Below are 20,007 nucleotides of genomic sequence, written 5' to 3' on the forward strand. Positions count from 1 at the left end.
CAGCGGGGAGCCTGCTTCCTCCTCTCTCTCTGCCTGCCTCTCTGCCTACTTGTGATCTCTCTCTGTCAAATAAATAAATAAAATCTTTAAAAAAATTTTTTTTCAAAATTTAATTGCCACTGCCATTTTTTTTCATGATTTTACTTATTTGACAGAAAGAGTGAGCAAGAGAGAGTGAGCTCGAGTAGAGGAGGAGCAGAGGGAAAGGGAAAAGCAGAAGGCAAACGCTTAATCGACTGAGTCACCCAGGCACTCTGCCATTGCTGTTTTGAACAGTAAGTTGCTACATAAACTGAAATGGAAAATCATCAAAGGTCTGTGGCAATGGAGCCTTCAAGAGGGCAGTGACTGTTAATGATGTGGTCTCAGGACAAGACTTTCTTTGCCTCTTCTTTGGTATATCCTTATCCTCCCCTGGCCACTGGGACTGGCATGAGCTCCCAACCAGACAAATCACAGTATCCTCCTTTCTCTGGACACAACAGCTGATCCAAATCAATCTCCTAATTTAGAGCAGGAGAAGAAATGGTCTTGCCTCTTGAGGTCATGGTCATATTCAGAAGAATATGAAGCTAGGATGCAGACTGCTCCCTTTGATCTTTTCACAAAGGCCTGATTGCAATAAAAAGAATGAAGCCAAGCAGAGTTGAGAGTGTGTTCTAAATTTATAATTCCCTGCTCTATAATTCCCTCCCAAGGCCCTGGTTCCTGTAAGCTTTCCTTCAATTCTGTATGCTATCTCAACATCCTTTCAACCTTCAGGTACCAAGAAATTTGATATACTATTCAAAATAGTTTAAGCTATAGTCCTATCATTTAGAACCAACAGTTCAGACTAAACTTGGGCAGTAGCAGTGAGAACAAAGGAGTGTAAAGGAAGATAGTATACAGGAAGAGTATAGGTAGAGAAGTAGGACAGGGGCTGACAGACAAACATACTGCCTTTCATTCTTCAATTAATGTAAAAAAAAAACTATATGATAAATATAATGACTTTCTGATAAAGATATTTCATAGCATAATTTAATAAACATTTATTGAATACCTGCTTATTTACAGGGTATGGGGACCCAAATTCTCTACCTAAGCCACTTAATAGAAACATCAATTTGTATAATATACTATAATTAAGTCAAATTATTTCTACTAGCACTTTGCTTCACAATATCACATCACAATGTAGATGATTCATATCATTCTTTTCCTCGAATCATATGAAGATGCCTATTTTGATATAACCTCACCTGTGGCAGAATTTATTTTGGTTGGGTTCCAGTCAATAATATATTGAACTGGGATCAATTCATCCAGATTTAGAATAATCAGAAATTAAATAAGGAACTGATTGTGGTTCAAGTTCCAAGTCATCAATTTTCATTTATTCAAGAAATATCTGAATAGCTACCATGAAACAGACAATGTTCAAGGCATGCCACCTCTATCCACCACTAGCCTCAGCTGGCAGCCTGGTACTCACTTATTCCTGATTCTTCCCTCTTCTCCACAACTTGAATTAGTGGTTCACAACAATGGCTACATACTACAATCATGAGGTACATTTTTTTTTAAAGATTTTATTTATTTATTTGACAGAGAGATCACAAGTAGGCAGAGAGGCAGGCAGAGAGAGAGGAGGAAGCAGGCTCCCTGCTGAGCAGAGAGGTTGATGTAGGGCTCGATCCTAGGACCCTGGGATCATAACCTGAGCTGAAGGCAGAGGCTTTAACCCACTGAGCCACCCAGACGCCCCCATTTTTTTTTTTTTTAAGATTTACTTATTTATTTGAGAGAGAGAGAGAGAGAGAGAGAGAGAAAGCTTGAGTGAGCAGGGGGAGGGGCTGAGAAAGAAGGAAGAAGAGTCTTAAGCACACTCCACGCTGAGCCCAGAGCCCCATGTGGGGCTCAATCCCATGACCCTGAGTTCATGACCTCAGCTGAAACCAAGAGTCCGATGCTTAATCATCTGTACACCCAGGTGCCCCATGAGGTACATTTTAAAAATATCAATCCCCAGACTCTATCCCAGAAGTTCTGATTTCTAAAAATTCTAAAACAAGGCCTAGGCATTGGCATTGTTTAAAAGTTTCCCGAATAATTCTAATGAGCAACAAAGGTTAAGAACTAAGCCTAAAACATTTTGTTTATCAATTTCTACTGATTCTTATATCTGAAATAATTCTCTAATAACGTGTCCCCTCTGCTCTGTCCCTACTACCCAGTACTAAGTACTCAAGAGCAATCACTTTCTTGTACCTAAACTAGGCTTCTATCTTGTACCTCCTCAACGCTATCTTCTATAGTAATCTATCTAAAAATGTCAGGATGCCAAGATGATTCAGTCAGTTAAGCCTCCGACTCTTGATTTTGGCTCAGGTCATGGTCTCAGGGTTGTAAGATTGAGCCCCACTTCGAACTAGGCACTCAGCACAGAGCCCGCTTGTCCCTCCCCTCTGTTCTTCCTTGCACTCCTCCTCTCTCTCTGAAATAAATAAACAAAATCTTTAAAAATTTTCTAAAAATTAAATGTCAATAGGATACTATCACTTCCCTGTGTTAAGGTTGGCTATTACCTACTATAGTGGTTATTAATTATAAAAATTCCAGTGTCAGTTTTAAGTTACAAATAATGTTATTATTACTATTAAAAGGATTAAAGTTTATAAAATTTATTTTTATAAATATAAATTGGAGGGTTTTCAAGGTTAACTTTATATTAACAATTCCTGCTTCATTTTAATTGTTTCCTTGAATAGGAGAAAAAAATTTCAAATGAACACAAAAAGGTAATAGGAGAGAGAGGAGAGGTAAACCCATGCCAAGTTATTCATGGTTACTTCAGAGAAAAGAAACTGATATATATATATATATATATATATATATATATGTTTCCTATCAAAATCCTGGCAAGAATTTTTGTATATATACACAAAATTATTCTAAAATTTATATGGAAAGCCAAAGAAAACAGAATAGATAAAAACAATTTTTGAAAACAAAAACAATAAAGTGGGAGAAATCAGTCTTCCCCATTTTAAGACTTAAGATATAGCTACAATAATCAAGACTATGGTATTTGCAGAGGAGAGGAGACATAAACTAATGGAATAAAATAAATAACACAAAAATAGATCCACACAAACATGAACACTGATTTTTGACAAAGGTATAAAAGCAACCCAGTGAAGAAAAGAAAGGCAGCCTTTTCAACAGAAGATAGTTAAGGAAGTAGATATACTTAAGTTAAAAAAAAAAACACTTCAATATAAATTTCCTAACTTATATAAAAATTAACTTAAAATAGATCATGGGCTTAGATATAATATAAAACCATAAATCTTTTTTTTAAAAATAGAAGACAATCTTTGGTGTCTACCTAGAACCACGCAAAGAGGTTCTAGATTTGACACCAAAGCATGACCCATAAAAGGAAAAACTGTTGTATTCGACCTTATCAAAATTAACTTTATCCTGTGCAAAAAAACACTGTGAAGAGGAAAAGACAGCCTACAAACTGGGAGAAAAAAATTCAAAACAAATATCTGACAAAGGACTAATATGTAGACTATATGAAGAACTTTCAAATTTCAACATTAAAAAAACAAAACAAGCCCATCAGAAACTGGACAAAAGATGAGAGACATTTCACCAGAGTGGATATATAAATGGCAAATAAGTACATGAAAAATGTCCAACATTAGCCATCAGAAAACTATGAATTAAAACCACAATGAGGGACACCTGGTTGCTCAGTTAGTAGAGCATTTGTCTCTTGATATTGCGAATTCAAGCCCAATACTGGTTGTAGAGATTATTTTTAAAAATAATATTTAAATACAATAAATAAAACCACAATGAATTAGAATGGTTACAATTTATTTTTTTTTAAAGATTTTATTTATTTATTTGACAGAGATCACAAGTAGGCAAAGAAGCAGGCAGGGGTGGGGGGGAGCAGAGAGCCTGATGCGGGGCTCGATCCCAGGACCCTGAGACCATGACCTGAGCCGAAGGCAGAGGCTTAACCCACTGAGCCACCCAGGCGCCCCTAGAATGGTTACAATTTAAAAACAGTGATAAGACCAAATGCTGCCAGGAATACAGAGAAATTTGATCACTCATACATTGCTGGTGGGAATGTAAAATGGTACAAACATAATGAAAAAGTCTGTCAATTTACTAAAGAAATGAAACATGCAATTACTATATGACCTAGCAATAACATTTCTGGGAATTTATCCTATAGAAAGGAGGACTTCGGTCCAAAGAAAAAGCTATAATACACAAATGTTTCCAGCAGCTTTATTTGTAATACCCCAAAATTAGAAATAAACCAGATGTCCTTCAACAGGTAAATGGTTAGATAAACCATGATACACCCACACATGGAATACTTCTCTGCAAGAAAAAGGAACCAGACCATTGATACTTAAAACTGAATGAATTTCCAGAACATTATGCTGAATGAAAAAGGCCATTCAGAAAAGGTTCTACACTGTATTATTCCATGTATGTAATATTTTTGAAAGAACAAAATTACAGAAATGGAAAACAGATTAGTGGTTGTCGGGGGTTAGAAAAGGAGTGAGGGCTCTTTGAGGAAGACATGGTCACAGCTACAGCAGAGCTCAGGCCCATGGGCTCCTGCTTCTGACTCACCACTGTTCACACTTGTCCAGGAACAAGTTGGTCAGAAAGCCACAACATCGCCACAGTTTTGAAAAGATGCTAAAAAGACACCTGTGGAACTGGACGTGCTCATACACCAAATCAGAATTACCCTAACCAGCCACGGTGTAAAATCTCTGGATAAGATGTGTACGCCAAGAAAAAAAGGGACCAGTTCAGATGCCTGCTAGAACTCTAAGAATCAGTACAAGAAAAACTCCTTGGGCTGAAGAGTCTAAGACGATACATATATTTTTTTAAGATAAGGGATCCATAGGGACTCACTGACTCACACAGTACTTCTGAAATTGTTAAACAGATTACATCCATCAGTATTTAATCAGGAGTCAAGACTGAAGTCTTGACTGTATCTGCAGATACTTACATTTTAACAAACTATTTTAATATTTTAATAAACTGATTATCAGTTGTTTGAAAATAAAGGAAGGGGTGAGGATGGGTGGGAGGAAAATGAATGTGGCTATAAAACTTCAACATGAGGGATCCTAATGGTAATGGAAGGTTCTACAGCTTGACTGAATCAATGGCAGTGTAGTACTATAGTGGGTTTTCTTTTAGATTTTTTTTTTAAGATTATTTATTTATTTATTTGACAGACAGAGATCACAAGTAGGCAGAGAGGCAGGCAGAGAGAGAGGGGAGGAAGCAGGCTCCCCGCTGAGCAGAGAGCCCCATGCGGGGCTCGATCCCAGGACCCTGGGATCATGACCTGGGCTGAAGGCAGAGCCTTTAACCCACTGAGCCACCCGGGAGCCCCTCTTAGAGATTTTTTATTTATTCATTTGAAAGAAATCGAGCAAGAGCACGAGCAGGGGAAAGGTCAGAGAGAGAGGGAGAAGCAGACTCCCTGCAGATCAGGGAGCCTGATGTGGGGCTCAATCCCAGCACCCTGGGATCATGTTGAGTCGAAGGCAAACGCTTAACCAACAGACCCACCCAGGTGCCCCAAAAAGTATTACAGTTTTGCAAAAGATTACCATTGGAAGAAGTGCTCAAGTGTACAAGGATATCTCTTTCTACTATTTTGTACAGCTGCACATGAATCTATAATTATCTCTAAATAAAAAGCTTAATTTAAAAAAAAAAACCTGTAAAGACTTCTCTAGCTTCCAGATTTCAGTTCTAATTCTTCAGTATGGTTTACAAGGTGAATCATAAACTAGCTTTGTGTCTCTTCATCTTCTGCTACCTCTTAAAATCTTCCACCCACTCGATCTCCCTCCATCCATACTGAACTCATTTTAGCTCATAAAACAGCTGATCTTTGCCTATGTTGTTCCTTCTGCCTAGAACATCTTAGTTGCTATTCCTTCAACCTCTTTTGTTGACACTACCTTTTTTTTTCAGGCTTTAACACAGATGTTACTTTGTAGGCTGCATAGTAAACTAGTGGTATTTATCACAGTGTAGGGGAACTGCCAGGCCCATATCTCGCTCTAACATGTAAGAACTTCTAGAGGGCAGAAACCTTGCCCCACTTGTTCATATTTAATCTCTGGGTCCTAGCATAGTGACTGCCACATAATAGGGGATCAGTAAATATATGATGAATGAATGAATGAATCTGGACTCCAAAAAACCTCGTCTAGACTACTCATTTGACCTTAGGAAAATCTTTTAGTCTTGTTGCACCTGGATTTCCTTATTTACAGTAAGTTAGTATAGAATATAATTTTAAAACTTGGCTACAAAATTCTTTGACCCCCCTCCCACTGAAAGCTAAGAGTCTATATCCTAACTCCCAGAATACAGGCTATATGACTGCTTATCCAAAGGTCATGGCAATTTCAACTAAAGTTGACCCCTTAAAATCACAGGGGTTAGGGACACTGACACCACCAGCACAATCAAAAATCCACATAAAACTTTTGATTCCCTAAAAACTTAACTACTAATAGCCTTAAGCTCACTGGAAGCCTTACCTTCCCAATAACATAAACAACACATATTTTGTATATGTACTATATGCCATATTCTTACAATAAAGTAAGGTAGAGAAAAGGAAATGTTATTAAGAAAACTCTAAGGAAGAGCAAAGACATTTACAGTATTGTACAAAACCAGCATTATCCACAATAAGTAGATCCGCCCAGTTTAAACCCTTGTCGTTCAAGGATCAACTGTATATGACATTCTGGAAAAGGCAAAACCACAAAGAGTAAAAAGATCATGGCTGCCAGGGGTTAGGGGGAAAGGAAGGGATAAACAGAACACAGATGATTTTTAGGGTAGTGAAACTATTCTATATGATAAAGTAATGGTAGATACACATCATTATATATTTGCCAAAATCCATTAAATATACAACATCAAGAGTGAACCCTAATGTAAACTATGGACTTTGGGTGATATTGGTTCATCCACTGTAACAAATCCACCACTCTGGTGCAGGATATTGATTGCTGGGGAGGCTGTGCATATGAGACGGCGGCATATGGAAAGTCTATACTTTCTGCTCAATTTGGCTGTGAACATGAAACTACTATAAAAATTAAAGTCCTTAAAAAAAAAAAAAGGCAAGTTCAAAAAAGATCATGGCAGAGGGAGGCTGTGTCAATTTTCTGGCTTGGGTTTTAAGAAACTGGCAACTTCCATTTTGTCCCTTGTAAGATGCTTGCTCATAGAACCCAGGTACTACGCTGTAAGGAGCTCATAGAGACTACCTCATAAGGACTCTGGCCTCCAGCCCTCCGCCTATCACTAAGCTTCCAGCCAAAAGCCAGAACCAAATAGCCAGTTAATGATGCATTTTGGGAGTGGATCATATGGCCTCCAGTTGAGAAGGCACCTTGTGAAGAGAGCCTTCCCCTCTGAGTTCTGCCTAAAGTTCAGATTCATTAGCTAAATAAATGACTGCTATTGTTTTAATAAATAAATAAAAGGGGCACCTGGGTGGCTCAGTCAGTTAAGCGTATGATTCTTGGTTTCGGCTCAGGTCATGATCTCAGGGTCATGAGAATGAGTTCTGAGTAGGCTCTGTGCTCAGCGCAGAGTCTGCCTGAGATTCTTTATCCCTCCCTCTCTGCTCCTCCTGCTCATGTTCTCGCTCTAAAATAAATAAATAAATCTTTAAATTAAACTTAAAAAATAAAATAATAAGCAAATAATGAATAATCAACTGAACTGAAAAATGATGCCTTTTTTAGTAAATTGCTCATTAAGTATCAAGTATATTACTCATTTAAGTAATTAAAATTAAAAGGCTAAAAAAAATTAAAAGGCTAATATTTGAAATGGGAAACTTTGATATTCATCAACCCCAAAGCATAATTAGTCCTAAAGCAACCTATCGTAATTTAATACTTACATAGAATCATTAATCTCTTCTTCCTGCTTGAAAGCAAGAGTATTTACAGTTGGCACTAAAGATAAACCACAGAAAGTTCCTATTATTCATTGGTAGACAAAACAGCTTTTCCATTAAACTTCTAGTTTATTAGAGTAGTATTTCAAACAAAGGCTCAGTGCTCAAAACAGATAAATGGTACTTAGTGAGATATATACTTTCATACAATGTAAACTTCACAGAGCAAAGTGATTCCATATTGTCACATAGTAAGAATGTTTCAATGACACACACTTCTGCCTCTGGTTTTTCAATAAAAATGGCAACCTCTCTGAAAAGGAAACCAGAAAACACTTTTAAAAGCTACTAGGTTCCAGATGCACTTGTTCTCATTTTTAATTAAGAAACTTTCATTTTTACAGGCATTTTAGATTCACAGCCAAACTAACCAAAAAGTAGAGTTTCCAAATACCCACAATTCCTCTACCCATGCACAAACAGCTTTCCCTACCATCAATATCCACATCAGGGTGGTACTTTGTTACAATGGACAAATCAATATTGACACATCATTATTAACCAAAGTCTGTAATTTACAATAGGGTTCATTCATGTTGTACATTCTATAAGTTTTGTCAGAAGTATAAACAACATGTATCCATCCTTATATATCACACAGAATAGTTACTCTGCCCTAAAACCTCTTGTGTTCTAGCTCTTCATCTCCCCCTCCCTCCACCAAAACAATCTATAAATGTCAACTGGATCTAGTTAACTGATTGACTGTTTGGTTCAACTATGTCCTTATTGATCTTCTGCCTGTTGAATCTATTATGAATCATAGGATGTAGGGACATACATGCTGAGGAAGATGTCCTCAACATCTTCTTGAAGATTTGACCCCTTTATTATTATGTAATGTCCCTCTTTATCCATAACAATTCTCCTTGCTCTAGACTCTGCCTTAGGGGCACCCAAGTGGCTCAGTAGGTTAAGAATCTGCCTTCAGCTCAGGTCATAATCCCATGGTCCTGGGATCAAGTCCTGCATTGGGCCCCCTGCTCAGGGGTAAGCCTGCTTCTCCCTCTCCCTCTGCCTGCTGCTACCCTTGCTCATGCTCGCTCGCTCTCTCTGTCAAACAAATAAATAAAATCTTTAAAAAAATAAATAAATAAACTCTGCTTTATCCAAAATTAATAAAGCAACTCCAGTTTTCATTTGATTAGTGTTATCATGCTATATCTTCCTCCATCTTTTTACTTTTAACCAATATGTGTCACATGTAAAATGGGTTTCTTATAGAAAACGTATAGTTGGGTCTTGTTTTTTCATCTACTCCAACAGTCTCAGTCTTTTAATTGGTGTAAAACACATATGGTATAAAAACTGATACAAATGCAAAGAGAAATGGTTGAATCCACGATTATAGTGGGAGAATTAAACTCCCTTCTATTGGTAATTAAAAGATCCAGCAGGCAGAACACGGTTTAAATACACAATACTATCAACAGGACCTAACTGACCTCTATAGAGTACTTCATACAACAGCACAATATACAGTCTTTTCAACCTCACAAAGAAACTGACCAAGAGAGACCACATTCTCAGCTATATAACACACCTTAATACATTTAAAAGAATAGAGATTATACATGTCTGGGGTGCCTGGGTGGCTCAGTCAGTTAAGCATCTGCCTTCAGCTGAGGTCGTGATCTCAGAATCCTGGGAGAGAGCCCTGTGTTGGGCTCCCTGTTCAGCAGGAAGTCTGATTCTCCTTCTCCCTCTGCCCACCTCCCACCTCCAGCTTGTGCTCTCTGGCTCTCAGTTAAATTAATAAATAAATAATATTTAAAAAAAAAAAAAAAGAGAGAGAGAGAGAAAGATATCATACCTGTCTGCTCTCAGACAACAATGGAATTAAAGTAGAAATCAGTAACAGAAAAAGGGAGCTGAAAAATTCCAAAATAGTTGGAAATTAAATAACACACTTTTTTAAAAAAAGTATTTGAGAGAGAGCGCACAAATAAGAGAAAGACAGCATATGAGCAGGGGGGAGGGGCAGAAGGAGAGGGACATGCTGACTCCTGGCTGAGCAGGGAGCCTAAGGTTGGGCTTGGTTCCAGGACCCTGGAATCATGACCTGAGCTGAAGGCAGACACTTACCAACTGAGCAACTCAGGTGCCCCAAATAACACACTTTTAAATAACACATATGTCAAAGAAATACCAAAAGAAATTTTAAGATATTTTAAACAAATTTAAAATGAAAATACCTGAATTTGTGGGATGCAGTAAAGGCAACTATTACAAAGAAATTAACAGCACTGAATACATATATTAGAAAGGAAGAAAAATCTAAATGAATAATCTAAGCTTTCACTTTAGGAAACTAGAAAAAGAAGAGCAAATTAATCCAAACTAAGCAGAAGAAAAGAAATAATAAAAATTAGAGCAAAAATCAATGAAACTGAAAGCAGGAAATCAACTGAGAAAATTAATTAAACCAAAAGCTGGTTCTTCAAAAAGAGCAACAAAATTAATAAACCTCTAGCCAGGTAAACTAAGAAAAAAAAGAGAAGAAACAAATTACTAACATTAGAAAAGAAAGACAGGCCATCATTACTGACCTCATGAACATTAAAAGGATAATAAAGGACTATTATCAACAACTATATGAACACAAACTTGATAACCTGGAAGAAATGAAATAGTTTCTGGAAATTCACAATCTACAACAACTCAGAAGAAATGAATCACCTGAATAGGCCTATGTCTATTCAAGAAATTAAATCCATAATTAATAACTTTCTAAAACAGAAAGTACCAGGTCCAGATCAGTTTACTGGTGAGTTTCATCAAACATTTAAGGAAGGAATTATACCAATTCCCTATACTCTTTCAGAAAACAGAAGCAGAAGGAATACTTACAAACACATTCCATGAGATAAGCATTATTCTAATACCAAAACCAGACAAAGATGTTACAAGAAAAACAACCACAAACTAATATCTCTCATGAACATAAATACAAAAATCCTCAACAACTTATTAGCAAATCAAATCCAATAATGTCTAAAAAGATTTATACACCACAACCAACTGGGATTTATGTCAGATATGCCAGGATGGTTCAATATTCAAAATTCAATTAATTTAATCCATCATATCAACAGGCTAAAAAAGAAAAATTATATGTTCACATCAATAGATGCAGAAAAAGCAACAAATGCTAACAAGGATACGGGACAACAAGAAATCTTACTCATTACAGGTATAAATGCAAAATGGAATATCCACTTTAGATGACATTAGCAGTTTCTTACAAAACTAAACATATTCACACTCCTTGGTATTTAACCAAATGAGTTAAAAGCTTATATCCAAACAAAAACTTACACATGGATATTTATAGCGCCTTTACTCATAACTGCCAGAACCTGGAAGCAACCAAGATGTCCTTTAGTTGGGGAATGGCTAGATAAACTATGATAAACTATTCATCCAGACAATGGAATATTATTCAGTACTACTAAAATAAAAAATAAAAAATAAATTTAAAAAAAGAGCAAAAAAAAAAACCAAACAAACAAAAGAAACTTAAATGCATACTACCAAAGGGAAGATGCCAATACGAAAAAGCTATATACTTTATGATTCCAATTATATGACATTCTGGAAAGGGCAAAACCATGGACACAGTAAAAAATCAGTGGCTGCCAAAGGTTCAGAGGGAGAGAAGGATAAATAGGTGAGGCACAAGGGATTTTTCAGGTGGTAATACTATTCTATACACTGTACAGAATCGGACGCTATAAAGGTGGACACAAACCATTAAAGGTTTATAGAGATGGAATGTACCAACAAAATGTACAACATAAGGAGCAAACTATGAACTTTAGTTAATAATAATGTAATCAACATCAGCTCATCAATTTTAACAAACATACTATACTAATTTCATAAGGAAGGAGTGTGAGGGGATGTAAAGTAATTCCCTGTACAGAGACCTAAAAACCTAAAATTAAACCTAAAATTGCTCTAAAGAAAGGCTATTTTTAAAAAATGATTGACAGATATAACATGCATAAATTTTAGATATGCTAAAATAAAAGAAGTCAAACACAGAGAGTATTGACTGTATGATTCCATTTAGGAAGTTCAGTAAGTGAATTAGAATTTTATCTACCAACATGGATAGAGTACAAACACAGAATGCTGAACAGTAACCAAAAAAAAGGCAAATGCACACAAACACATAATGTATGATGCTATTTATATGAAACTGCTAGATAACAAATACTATAAATACTATAAATTTAAAAAACATACGTAGTAAGACTGTACAGTCATATATGAGATTGTTATATACTTAATGCAGGATATTGATTATTTCAGAGAACAGAATGAAATCTGAGAGACGTGGAGGGCTCTAATAGGATCTACAATTTTCTTGTTACCGTTTTCAATAAAACTTTAATTTTAGATTAAAAATAGAAAAAGTAGGGGTGCCTGGGTGGTTCAGTGGGTTAAGCCTCTGCCTTTGGCTTGGGTCATGATCTTGGGGTCCTGGGATCGAGCCCCACATCAGGCTCTCTGCTCAGCGGTGAGCCTGCTTCTCTCTCTTTCTCCCTGCCTCTCTGCCTACTTGTGATCTCTCTCTCTCTCTCTCTCTCAAATAAATAAATAAATATTTTTTTTTTTAAAGAAAAAGTTGTGAAGACAGGACAGTGTTTCAGTACACCAATTTTCAAGTTTATTAACATTTTACACTACTATGGTATACTTACGACAATTAATGAACCAATACTACTACATTATTTCATTTTTTTTTTTTAACTTTTTAAGCATGGAGCCCAAAGTGGGACTTGAATTCACAACCCTGAGATCAAGACCTGAGCTAAAATAACAAGTCAGATGCTTAACCAACTGAGCCACCCAGGCACCCCAATACATTACTATTAACTACAGTCTACATTCATACTTTCTTAGTTTTTTTTTTTAAGTTTATTTATTTTTTAGTACTCTCTACACCCAACATGGGACTGGAATTCACAACCCAGACATTGAGAGTTGTGTGCTCTTCTAAGTGAACCAGGCACCTCCACAGTTTGTTGTTTTTGTTGTTGTTGTCTTAAGATTTTCCTTTTTGTTGTTTTTTTAAAGATTTTTTTTATTTATTTGACAGAGAGAGATCACAAATAGAGAGGCAGGCAGAGAGAGACAAGGAAGCAGGCTCCCTGCCGAGCAGAGAGCCCGATGCAGGGCTCGATCCCAGGACCCCGAGATCATGACCCGAGCCAAAGGCAGAGGCCCAACCTACTAAGCCACCCAGGCGCCCCTTAAGATTTTCTTTTTAAGTAATCTCTACACCCAACACGGGGCTCAAAGTTACAACTTTGAGTTCAAGAGCTGCATACTCTAACAAGACAGCCAGGTGCCCCTCATACTTTACTTTTGATCTAATGCCCTCTTAATGTTCCAGGATCCCATCCAAGTTACATTACATTTAGTCCTCATTTCTCCTTAAGTTCAAGTGGCTGTGATAGTTTTCAAACTCTCCTTGTTTTTGATAACTTGACAGTTTTGAGGAGTTCTGGTCAGTTATTTTGCAGAGTGCCCTTCAGCTGGAATCTGCCTGATGATTTTCTCATAGTTAGACTGGGGTTATGGGTTTTGGGGAAGAAGACCACAGAGGTAAACTGCCATTCTCATCACACCATATCAAGAGTACATGCTATCAACATGGCTTATTACTGTTATTGACACCTGGCTGAGGTAATGTTTGTCAGGTTTCTCCACTGTGAAATAATTTTCCCAACTTCCTACACTCTCCTCTTTGGAAGAAGTCACTATAGGTCTGCTCTCACTTAAGGCCCACACTTAAGGAACAGGAAGTTATGCTTTACCTCCTTAAGGGCAAAGCACCTACATAAATCATGTGGAATTCGATATGAACCTATAATATTTTAAAGTATATGAAAAAAGATAAGAGGACTCTTGCCTCCCTTTCTTCCCCACAGCACACACACAAAGGGAAAGAAAAATATCAAAGTAGTTATCACTGTTAAAATTAGAGTTTTTAACCTTTTTCAATCTTTTAGCACTTCCCAGATTTTCTTTAATGAGCATTTTCTACCTAGGTAATGAGATTTATTTTTTTTTAAGACTTTATTTGAGAGAGAGCATGCACGCAAGAGAGAAAAAGAGAAAGAGCGAGCACAAGCGGGGCGAGGGACAGAGGGAAAAGCAGTCTCCCCAAAGAGCACGGAGCCAGATACAGGACTCTAATCCCAGGACTCCAGGATCAGGACCTGAGCTAAAGGCAGACACTCAACTAACTGAGTCACCCAGATGCCCAGATTTCTTTTACTCTAACCATGCCTCTAGTCACTATAGTCATTATAATCTAAGAATTATTAATTTCTCCAGCTTTATTCCACATCAAAAATATAATAAATCTCAATTAAGATGAATGGTTCTTGGAGCACCTGGGTGGCTCAGTCAGTTAACTGTTTGCCTTTGACTCAGGTCATGATCCCAGGGTCCTGGGATCCTGCCCCACATGGGCTCCCTGCTCAGCTGGGAGCCTGTCCACTGCACCCCGCTGCCCCACGTGCTCCTGCTCTCGCTCCCTCTCTCCCACTCTCTCTTTCTCAAATAAATAAAATCTTAAAAAAAAAAAAGAAAGAAAGAAAGAAAAAAAAAGGAAAATCTTAGTCCTAATGACCAGGAAGACTAAATATTAGGGACATGAATTCAATGACACAAAGCACTATTTTTTAAAAGTTCACTAGACAGAAGCAAATAATGCAACCTCACAACTTACAGCTATTTTTAATGAACTAGATAAAATATTGTCAAAGATAAATAATAAACTCCTAGGATAAGTATCTTATTGACCAAAAGACAAGATAACCTTGAATTTAGGTAATTATATTTTCTCAAGAATGAAAAAAAATTTAATGATAGGAAATTTTCTTTGTCATGGTCAGTACCACCAGTAACTCATATATATATATACTTTAAAAAAAAAAAAAGGCAAAAAATTCTCACCCAAAATAATATATTTAACATTATTCTCACTCTGTAAATAATTAAGTCTTCTACCAGTCATATTATATGTGGGGTTTTTAATATTGTAAGGGAAAAAATATTGCTGGAATATGGCAAGGGAGTTGTTTGAATAAAGGACAGTTACTTCTTTAGTGGCTACATATGTCTAAGGAAAAAAGAATGATAATATACGAAATATAAATACTTTCTTCTCCAACCACTTAATGGGAACAGCAACTAAGGATTTCAAAGAGCTATGCATTCCCCTAATCTCCATTAAGTAAGTAAACTGGAACACATCATGCAGATTTAAATTCATCATTACTTCTGAAAAAAAAAAAAAAAACAGACTGAGAAGCATAGAAGGCTACCAAGAACTAACAATAGTTTACCCCCATAGAAACTACTCATGGTAACCAAAAACAAATCTTTACTTGTTAACAGTTCTGTCAAGGCTCCAAGAATTTGCTGATAAAATGTGTAGTTAAGGCTATAAACTACAGAATGCTGCAGTTGTTAGCACAAAGAAATTAAGAGACCTTGAAAAATTAAAGCAATTTGCCTCTAGAGACAATTAACTAGCTTGTTAGTAAAGGGTCTTAAAGAGAATTTTTTCTCCTCATGTATTCCATCAGAATTTTTTGTCAGAAATACATATTTACACGATAAAAGACCAAATATCGGGTAAAAAGAACATAGTTGCATTTCTATAGTCTCCTGAAATGAAAATTATATGAGCTAAGGCAAGTGAAACTGTCTAAAAAAGTTTAAAAATTAGCATTTTCTAAAGCTCTTGAAAATTCTGTTTTATTTTTTGAAAGATTTTATTTATTTATTTGAGAAAGAGAAAGAAAGAGAGAGAGAGAGAGAGCATGGCAGGGGGAGGGATAGAGAGAGAGGGAGAAGCCAATTCCCTGCTAAGCAGGGAGCCCACAACGGGCTCGATACCCAGAATCATGACCCTAGCCGAGGGCAGACACTTAACCAACTAAGCCACCCAGGCGACCCCAAATTTTTCTTGTTTTAAAAAACTAAGTATTTCCCTTGAAATTGTTTATGTTGTTATTTTAAGAAGAACCTGGTCCAAAATGTAAGTTAAAATAGCCCAGAAGAAAAGCAACTCAGTTTTGTCCTTTACCTTCAGTAAGTAAGTGAAATCTGATTTATTGCTCTTAACAGTTAGTTAGAAAATGGTTTTGTGGCTTCAGGTGTATTTCTCTGGACTTCAGTTTCCATAAAATTAAACAAAATTAATCTTGAGGAATGGTGTTAAACAATCTCTGCATACCCCCAAATATTAATGTTCCATGCTGCTCTATCTATAGACTGAACTATATAAAACTACTAGTATTCGATGGGTTTTGACGTATAGAAATGGCAATTTGAAATAGCTCAACTTACTGAATCTGCTAGGTTTTTTTCCCTCCTAGGCATTATCTCTGACATCAACTTTTTAAAGTAGAGCAAAATGTTTATAAGTCAAGCAGAGAGAGTCAATTATCATATGGTTTCACTTATTTGTGGAGCATGACAAATAACATGGAGGACAAAGGGAGATGGAGAGGAGAAGGGAGTTGAGGGAAATTGGAAGGGGAGATGAACCATGTGAGACTATGAACTCTGAAAAACAATCTGAGGGTTTTGAAGGGGTGGGAGATTGGGGGAGCCAGGTGGTGGGTATTATGGAGGGCACATATGGCATGGAGCACTGGGTGAGATGCATAAACAATGAATTCTGTTACGCTGAAAAGAAATTAATAAAAAAAAAGAAAGAAAAAATATATATAGGTTGATTAGAAAATCCTTTTTACTTCAGTTTTCTTATATTGTACTACAAATAACAGATGCTGTTTAATGTTTATAATACAATAAAAGTTTTGGGTTTCCTTCTAAAAAAAAAAAAAAAAAAGCCAGTAATGACAGCTGGCTCCCAGATGCCATTCAGAACTGAATATACTTCACTGAAGTATAGTTATAGGGGGTTAAAGGAGATAGAGGGAATCTTAAGCAGGCTCCATGCCCAGCACAGAGCCCCACGTGGGCCTTGAACTCACAAGCCTGAGATCATGACCTGAGTTGAAATCAAGAGTCGGCCACTTAACTGACTGAGCCACCCAGGTACCCCAAGAAATTTATTTAAAGCCTATTTTATTCCTGAAAAAAAAAATAGACGATAATCTGATATGGCAACCCTCCTAAATTACTATTTCACAATTCAGTTTTGAATATTGGCAGACTTTGTATTAGCCCATTCAGTTTTATGATGTCGCTTAGTTATCAACCTATAATCACTGTCACTGAGTTTCTACCACCTATCAGGCCCAGTCCTAAGGTCTCAAATAAAATAAATAACATATGAACCTGCCCTTGAAGAGCATTCAGTCTACTGGTTTAACCAAAAGCATCCTTGGCTTTCCCAATTTGCCAGAAAATCTAAAGCAATGCTGCCCAAAGTGCAATTGGCAAACCAATGCCAGCCCACAAACTTCATTATCAGTCCTCTGTGGTATAATTATAGAAGCAGATCGTAAACATTTAAAACTTTTGTGGTAATAGGATGGTAATTTTATGAATGTCAATTATTCTAATAAAATAACTAGAGCTTATAATTTTATTTATTTTTGGTGAGAAACTGAAAAAAATGTTTAAAAACAACACACACAAGCACACGCACACAAAACTAGTCCTCGATGTACGCTGTTTAAGAAGCAAAGACTGCTTCTTTGGGGGACTCTTTGTGCCTACTAGATCTAGATTTCTAGATTTGTGTTTCCTTTTCCAGACTTCAAATATATCTTCTGCCTCCTTTTTTCTCTTTTCTCCTTCTGGGATCCCTATCATGAGAATGTTATCACATGCATGATGTTGTTGCTGAGTTCCCTTAGGCTGTTTTCATTTTTTATTACTCCTGTTCAGGTTGAGGGCTTTCCATTACTCTGTCCTTGAGATCACTGTTCTGCTTCCTCTAATATACTATTCATTCCATTTAGTATATTTCTAATTTCATTTATTGAGTTATCTCTGATTGGTTCTTTTTTATGTTTTCTACCCTTCTGATGAGTGGGACAAGTCGGGGGAGGCGGGAAGAGAAGGGAAGGGTCAGTCCAAGATTGTGGTGAAAGAAGGTCCTAAGCTTAGCTCCTCCCACAGATACATCAAATCTATATCTACATATGGAACAATTCCCTGTGAAAAATAACTGAAAACTAGCTGAACCTCTCTTCCACACCAACAGATAAAAGGACCACACTGAGAATGGTAGAGAGACAAAGACACAGCCTTGCCAAAAACCCCACCCCTGGCATGGCCACCAACAATAGGGAGGGATCCCACATACTGGAGTTTCTCCCTGAGGAGCAAGGGGTTTCTGTCTAAGTCAGAAATCCCAGCCCTCAGGACCTACATTAGAGAGAAGATACTCTAAAACATCTGGCTTAGAAAACCAACAGAGCTTATACCCTAGGGACCCAAAGGGCTAAAGGGAACGGAGACTCTCCTTTTAAAACTGCACATATGCAGTCGCACTTGTCCCAGAACCTGCTGCAAAACTCTCAGTTTGAAAAATGCCTAGACCATATATGAGGAAGATTCATTTGCTAATATTAAGGCATCTGCTGGAAAGACAGGGTAAAACTGATACTCTCTTTAGAGAAAAAAGTGCTGGAGGATGTCATTTTTGCATTCTCCCTCTGTCCTACTGGGACAAGGAGGTATGCGCTGATGCGGTACCATCCCACTGCTTGCAAAGGCCAGTGGAAGCAAAAGGGTGCAGCACTTCCTAGATTCCTGTGGGGGCCAGTGGGCCCAAATTGTCATGGTATTCTCCCACTCCCCTGTTTAAAGCCAGTGAGCTTGGGCAGCTGCAGCACTCCCCTGCTCCTTGGTTAGGACCAGCAAGCACAAATGGTCATGGCATTCTCCCACGCCCTTGCTAAAGCCAGTGACTACAGCGCTGGTTGCAGTGCTGCCCCATTTCCTGACTGTAGTCAGCAAGTGCAAGTAAGCAGTAATGGCATTCTCCCACCGCCTTGCTAAAGCCCTAAAACTAGCAGGGGCACAGATAAGGCACACTTCCCAATGTATCACTGAAGCTGGTGGGCATTTAGTCAAGGTATTTTCCTTCTACCTTGCTAAAGCCAGTGAGCTTGCCCTACTCCCTATGTTCTCCACCCACTCCACTAAAATGGATAGGCCCATGTAATCCACACAGGGGACAACCCTTGATCAACTGGCCTTGGTGGTCAAGGGGATTTGTGTTCATGGGCTCCACAGAACTGTGGTAATCGGAAAGACAGTTCTTGGTAGTGTCCAGGGCACTGCACAAACAGCAGACAAAAATACACCCCCATTCTTCCTGAGATAAAGGCCCCCAGTCTTCCTAAAACACTAGTTCAGAGCTTCAGTCTGAATAGGTTCAGGCTTGCCACACATTCTAGAAGCTACTGAGGTCCTCTCAGAGAATGAAAGACAGGAGATACCATCCTCACATACTCCCTTGGCCTCATTACAACTCAATAATACCTCTCAAAAAGGAGATTATAAACATATCTGGAAGCCTGGTTTTTGCAACTGTCTACCGGGGACACCTCCAGATCTTCTGGTCTGAAGGCCAGCAAGGTTTACAACTATAGCCCCACAGGACAGTATTTATTTTCAGGCCGCTGCCTGAGGGTCTAGTTTCTAATCAGCCTGAAATTAGGTGCTAAACAAGACTCGTCTTTCTGGAATACTGACAGGCCCCCAGAACATCCTCAACAGTGGGGACCTATCCAGAATAAATCATGCTGCTTAGAAAACCACAAAGGTTCAAGAGCTAGGGCAAGGTTGAACAATAAGGTTCATCATCTATAAAAGGTCACTCCTCCAAGAAAGGGAGAGGTAGCTGTTTTGTCTAATACATAGAAACACAGAATCAAACAGAGGAAACAGAGAATGTGTTCCAAATAAAAGAAAAGATAAAACCTCAGAAAAAGACCTTAAGA

At 37.6% G+C, this 20,007-nt stretch overlaps 1 protein-coding gene across 5 annotated transcripts in view; it reads right to left on the reverse strand.

The window, feature by feature from the left end:
* COMMD1 (copper metabolism domain containing 1) overlaps positions 1 to 20,007 on the reverse strand; it is a 231,091-nt gene that overhangs the window by 138,682 nt on the left and 72,402 nt on the right. Inside the window, exon 1 of one of the 5 annotated variants that reach the window (XM_032873829.1) lies at positions 7,994 to 8,041. The exons of the other annotated variants lie outside the window; for them this stretch is intronic. The gene's annotated coding sequence lies outside the window, so the exon portion shown is untranslated. Of the gene's footprint in view, positions 1 to 7,993; positions 8,042 to 20,007 lie in introns of those variants that run through there. 5 annotated transcript variants of the gene reach the window in all.

The sequence above is a fragment of the Lontra canadensis genome, unplaced genomic scaffold (genome assembly GCF_010015895.1).
Source record: "Lontra canadensis isolate GAN:19392208 unplaced genomic scaffold, GSC_riverotter_1.0 scaffold50, whole genome shotgun sequence".
Classification (NCBI taxonomy): domain Eukaryota; kingdom Metazoa; phylum Chordata; class Mammalia; order Carnivora; family Mustelidae; genus Lontra; species Lontra canadensis.